Source organism: Dermacentor silvarum, chromosome 3 (assembly GCF_013339745.2).
Source record: "Dermacentor silvarum isolate Dsil-2018 chromosome 3, BIME_Dsil_1.4, whole genome shotgun sequence".
Classification (NCBI taxonomy): domain Eukaryota; kingdom Metazoa; phylum Arthropoda; class Arachnida; order Ixodida; family Ixodidae; genus Dermacentor; species Dermacentor silvarum.
This window is the reverse complement of record NC_051156.1, coordinates 211,232,766-211,239,247: the sequence shown is the minus strand read 5'-3', so window position 1 is coordinate 211,239,247 and position 6,482 is coordinate 211,232,766. Positions and strand designations below refer to the sequence as shown.

At 48.1% G+C, this 6,482-nt stretch overlaps 1 pseudogene; it reads right to left on the bottom strand.

Annotated features, from left to right (window-relative positions):
- Positions 1 to 3,344: 3,344 nt before the first annotated feature.
- On the bottom strand, positions 3,345 to 5,185 carry LOC119445199 (uncharacterized; annotated as a pseudogene).
- Positions 5,186 to 6,482: the final 1,297 nt, after the last annotated feature.

Below are 6,482 nucleotides of genomic sequence, written 5' to 3'. Positions count from 1 at the left end.
TCTAACCTCGCGTTTTCATCTCGAGTCATTAATTCAGATTACTGATTCCGCGCTGAACCGCAGTGACGGCAGCCTTCCTTCCGTTGATATTCCTCCTGCTTGCGCCATCTATTCACGCGTACATAATCAACTCCGATTTACTTTGCTTTCATTAGGAACAAGGCTGACGTATGTGAGCCGAAACTTGTTTTTATTACTTTTTTTACGTTTGTGGTCGGCGACACTTCTTGTTTTGACTATGATTAATCCACACCAGACGAGTTTTATTGCGATAGCAATTATATGGACACTCAAAAGCAGATTTCTGCCGTCGCCGTCGCCGTGAGGTTCCGTATGACGTCAATGGAGATGAAATCGTCGCCGCGCGCCGAGCGCTGTATGTGCGAGTGAAAGGGCGCGAGGGGCGCGCGCTTTCACGGGGAGTGAACGCACGGCGGAGAACAAACGCGCGTTCTGCGCCGTGCTCGCTTAAGGGCTGCAGAAGTAGGCGTCTCTTTCCTCCTTTACAATCACCATATATGTAGAGCAAACGCGCCTTCTTCCGACGCGCGAGAGGCCGTGGGGGAGGGGGGGAGGGGGAGGGAAGGGAGGCGACGTTTAGCTGCGGCACCAAGTGCCTATTTATATCAGAGGCTCCGGCAACAGTCACCAACGCCGCACGCATTTTGAGCGAACGCGGGCAAAACGCCGACGGCGTCGACAACAGTTCTGCGTGTTGCCGGTGCTGCTGCATGTCCAAGTTTATACAGCTGATAAAGCTAATATCATTACTCCGTATAGCTCTCTACAAATTTGCTATCGCAATTGATGCTTCACCTTTCCGGTGAAACTGCGACAACTTTTTTGTCAAACACTTGAATTCTGTTTCTTCAGCTCGAACTTATACGCGCGCACACGACTCATCGCACGGTCAAAATGTGCTATTACTTAACCGTCCAAAATTCATTGCTTATATTTTCCATGAAGTACTTTAAAGCAAATGTTGCAATGACGAAATATGAAATTTGGGCTTTGCTAGAAATAGTATGCGAAGCACCAGTTAACTATGCTTGTTAAGTTAGTAAGCGAATGTTCAAAAGCTTATACAGCCGATAAAACTGCTATCCTTACGCCTTATCCTTCTCTAATAATTTGCTATCGCAATCGTGGCTTCGCCTTTCGGGCAAAACTGCGACATTTGTTATACTTAATCCAGGGACGTTGCATCTCGGTTTGCCGCGGCTTGCTTATGGCGCATCATGCACCAATTAATTTTGCCGCACGCCCCTAGCCCAGCTCCATCCCTTCGGAAGTCCTAGGGATGTGTGTTGCCTCAGCCCAAAATCTTCCAAAGACTTTGCCAACGCTATATGAAGTGATCTCCTTGCGCTATACCCGGACATATTCACATGCTTCACTATTTACGAGCTTCGTACAGAGACCAACGTTATCTACATTGAGAAAAAGCGTTACGGCTCAAACGTATACCTAATGCTTTAGAAGGAAAATTTAGTCCCCCGTAGGTACACGTACAATGGTGTGTATCTATGGAGGTGCATACAATGATTTCAACGTATATTGAATATAATTTATGCAACAGACTCAATCTAAATATAGCAGATGGAAGAGAACATAGCAGTAAATGGCGTTAGATTCACATATGACACCTGGGGTGGACACGAGCACCCTGTCATTACTGAGGCAAACACGTTTTTGAGCATTAATCTGGCCGTAGAACTTTACCTCGAGAGACAGTTAGGTGCCGCGGAGACCAACATCGGGGAAACTCGGCTTAACCCACTTTGAACAGCTGTTCCTCTAAATGTGGTCAGCCTGGGTCACACGGCTTTACTTGATCGATCTTAGCCAAAAGGCCCAAGACATGATACCAACAAATTGTTTCTCTATTTGTGGTCCTCCTAGCTGGACTCCTGGACTGAGGGGACCACCCATCGCAGAGCGGAGGAGCTACCTACGCTCGTGCGCTCTTTTGCATAAAGTTTATTCTCTCTCTCTCTCCTAGCTGACCTTCTACGTGGAGCCGGTTCAACGCGACGAAACCGGGAGAGTCGCTTGCGTCGCCCATCCCTCTCCGGACAACCAATACCCGAAGAGACCCAAACAGAACTGCGCCCTCCAGAACCAGATCAAGAAAGTTTCCCAATACGAACAAATGACTACTTACGGAGAAATCCTCGAATACTATAGAAATGCTCGCTATGAATACCCTCCTCCTGACAAGTCAATAAACAAACGCCAAGCAACTATACACGGAGACTTCTACCAACAAGCACCTTCCCTACACCACTACTCACGCACCGAATGCACCCAGAAGCATAGTCGTATCACACTGTAAGACATGTAGCACACCACGTGCAGACCTTAATCACATTATATGAGAATGCCCATCAGCTCCAAACAATATCAGACATATCATACATCACGACGCTAAAATAAAACTCCCTGAGCAGTGGGAGGCTATACTGCTCAGCGAATGCCCAGAAAACCAGCTACGGGCTGTCCGGCTGGCGGAGGTCGCCGCTACAGTCCAAGGCCTGGCCTGCGTCTAACGGAGAGGAGAGCTCTACGGGTAGGCCACCCGGTCTCTCCGTTCCCCTTTGTAACCCAGCAGGGATTCATTAGTAAATATGTTTTATCTCTCTGTCTCTCTCTCTGTAAGAGTCCATCTAGTGGACTGTCCATTTCGGCCGCTACTGAGTGGCTGGAGCTGCACGACTGAGGAGGAAAGAGGTGCCCCCAGCCAGTCTCCTTCTCACTCGTACAGCTGCAGCCAATCAGCAACAGCCGAAATAATCAGTCCACTACGTGGACTCTTACAGAATACTCCCACAGCACAAAAGCTGCGATATTTAAGTCTGCGCCCGCAGACTCACATGTTACAATATCACTTCTGTGTCAAAGGTAAAATGACAAGTTCTATATAGGAAACAGCTCAACTGTACTTCAATGGAATATACAGAACCAACTACTGACACCGTTCAATACAAATGAAACCATAAATCAACGGATTGCAAATATCATTTCAACGCGCACGTTCTAGAAACCTTCAATGATGCAACGTTAACTACGTCTTTAAGTGACATAGCTGAATATTTCAACGAAAGTTGATGGTCCAATTTTCAACATACGACAATAACATTCCTAAAACTATAAATTCTGCGTACTTTCAATGTCATTTGCTGAGATTGACCAATACCTCTTCAATAATTTCTCAACAACTTTTTTCTTTCTTTCTTTCTTTTTTATTTTTTTAAAGGCTAGGAATTGGTGGCAGACCCGGTACCTTAACCACGAAAAGGTCGACGGACCGGAGCCTACTGTCTCTTAGGTGAGTCAGATTTTTTTTTTAACATTTAGTCAGCGACAGACGCAATACTTGCTAAGCAAATGATCCCTTACGCAGGACATAAAGAGGTTTGGATTGATACGGCAGATATCGTCCAGCACAGTCATCTTGTCGCCACTGACACGCACTGTGCCCTCAAACATGATGTTATCCGGCGACGCCTTGACGGTGACCCAATAGTGACTCGTGTTCCGTGCGCGCTCAGACGGTGTTACCTGTAACGCCGTCACGTCCCTAACACGGAGCAATTCGAACTTGGCGCACTTGTGCTTGGCATGCGCCACCAATCCGTTGATCCGAGAAACAAGCTGGTTTCCCATTGCCAAGGCAAGCGTACTCGTCACGGCGACATCGCCGCGTACGTTACACACGCACCAGTGGGTTCCTATGTGCGCGTCAGCGCACGTTCTCGCCTCAGGTATTTCGTGCAACAAGCTGCGGCCGTACTTAGTCTGCGGCCGTTCGACGCTCGGGTAGTCCAGCAGCTCGACGAGCGTCGCGTGCACGTCGAAGTGAGTGGTCAGGCGGAACTGGTTGACGCGAAGGCTGCGTGCCGCCTTTGGATTCTCATCGAGGAACCAGCTGCGGGAAAACCACGAATGCGAGGGGTTGGCGGTCCTCGAACTTGCCGATGTACGTGGAACGCGAATCACCGAACCGCAACCCGTGGTCGCTGAGGAGAACCAGAACCGCGTTGTCGAGTGCACCGGAAACGTGCAGTGTTTCGAGGAGTCGCCGGAAGGGTTCGTCGGCGTACCCGGCGCTGTTCAGGTAGTTGTGCGTGATTTCGTTGACCCATACGTAGGCGAAGTAATGTCGCAAGGCCATCGCGTCTGCGAAGCGTGCGAAGTAGTCCAACATTTCCTCGAACGTCGTTGTGGGTCCCAAACATCGGTGCATCCCCCACTGTTTCGCAATCCGCTTGGACCAGTTCTCCATGGCCGTGATGGCGTGTCGCGGATAGTAATCGGCCGGAGAGCGCCGGAATCCATTAGCGAAGCGATAAAAGATCCCAGACGACGACCAATCCTCGAGGAACATTGTTCGGTAGCCCCGTTCACCATATTGCTGCCAGATTAGGCGCGAAGTAAGGCTGTCGTAGAATCCGTTTCGAGTGTACTTCAGCGTCTCGGCGAACTTTAGGCCAGTGAGGAGGGCTCGCTGGTTCGGGTACGAGTTGTCACCAATCTTATTGTATCCGCGCAGTTCGAAAGCACCCAGATTCTCACGTACATACTGCGCAGTATTGGGCATATGCCTGTCCAGATTGAGGTACGAGACCGAGTCCAGGCCGAGTACCAGGACGCTTAGATTGTGGGGTGTCGTACCATTCGCTGTTCGGCAGCGCTCCTCAACCTCCTCCTTAAATACCGGGTTGAGCAGAAACTGTCGGTAGAAGATGTGCTTTTCAGACTGTCTCGCGGAGCATTCGACAGAGACAAACTCCTCCTTCAACGGCTTGTCGAACAGCAGCGGTTGTCGTTTCCCGTACGCGGTAACTTTGTCTGGGTAGGCTGCAGACTGATTTCGTTGTATTTCTTTGTAGAAGCACACCAGGTCCTCAGGGCGCACGCCGTACTCCTGGAGCTTGTCTTCAAGCAGGACCGCGAAACCGTTCCTGCAGGAAGATTAGTTCTATCAGTGCACCGTATTACACTTTGGACGTATTTGCTGCACGTGTGAAGCGGCCGGCGTCGGGTACGCAAACATTTAATGTAGTTTGATGCACACAATCTATTTTTCGAATTCACTCCACAGGGGTGCTTCACATGTCTGAAGTCCCAGTTCTTTTGAGCGCCCCAGAAATGAATTCTTAATGGCGGGCATTCATGCATCTCGATAACCTGGAGGTGGATGAAATATTCATTCTGATTGTAACATGACCCACTTTAAATGCTGTGCACCAGGATGACCACGAGCTACTAGTCAGCAGCTTCCCTAAGAACTTCGAAAATTATTTTCGTTTGAATGGTTGTTTCATATTTGCCACTTCTTTCATTCTATGATACCAAAAAGCAAGTCGTCCGAAGCACACACACCAGATCGAGGACTTCGTCTGCGTTGTTCTATCTTCGAGTGTCTTCCGTACGGCTGCTTTTCCGTACAACGAATCTATATAAAGGCATACTCAGATTTCTGTCATATCAAATTTTTTCACACTCGTCAAAAGAACAGTAAAGCACTTAAGCAAGCACATCACGTGTGTCGCATTCTTGCCGGGCTGCTTTCTCAGTCAAGGTGGCGTGATTAAGAAATTTAGTTTTTTTTTTCTCTGCATCCTTCGCTCAGCATTATTGCGTAAAAAAGGGCTTACACATAGTTTCAAAGTTGCTGAAACGTTACCATGTGTTTCTAGTACGAAAACAATGGAGGAAAGAACCAGTCCTTCTGTAGCATGACACCATGACGCAACCATCACCTCTATCCCAGAACCGAAACTAAATTGACATTATGGTAACGTGTTTTTGGTGCTCTGGGCTATCCCAGCATATCTGTTCTTTTTTTTTTTAAGGGGAGGGGGGTTGATAGGCTGGGACCTTCATAAACGCTGAAATATCATATCTCTAAAAAAATTATGGAGTTTTACGTGCCAAAACCACGATCTGATTATGAGGCACGCTGTAGTGGGGTACTCCGAAAATTTGGACCACCTGGGGTTCTTTAACGTGAACCTAAACCTAAGTACACGGGTGTTGTCGCATTTCGCCCCCACCGAAATGCAGCCGCCGTGGCCGGGATATCTCTATGCGTGTAAAATTTTATGACTAGGCCTGCGACTCCGCTATTCCACTCGGCAGGAGAGGTTTTGGGGTCCTTTCAGGGTGTTGCTATAATATTATCCAAAATATTTATCCCGTGGAACATTTCTCTTTTATATGCCCTCCTAGCTTTTAAACACGATCAAACAGTAGCAGCTTTCTGCTTAGCGAAGCAGTCATTTATTTTGGCGTGACAATGAAGCACCGAAAGTTTTGCTAGAGCACACACGTTATTCTGCCATTCGGAGAACACAGTGGTCAAATACCGCCTTAAAATTCTGCGGTAGTAGGATACGTACTATAGAAGAATGTCAAAAACCAGTCTGTCCCCCTCGATTATATTTGCGTAAGTCGATAGCGCCATTGGATAACAAAGA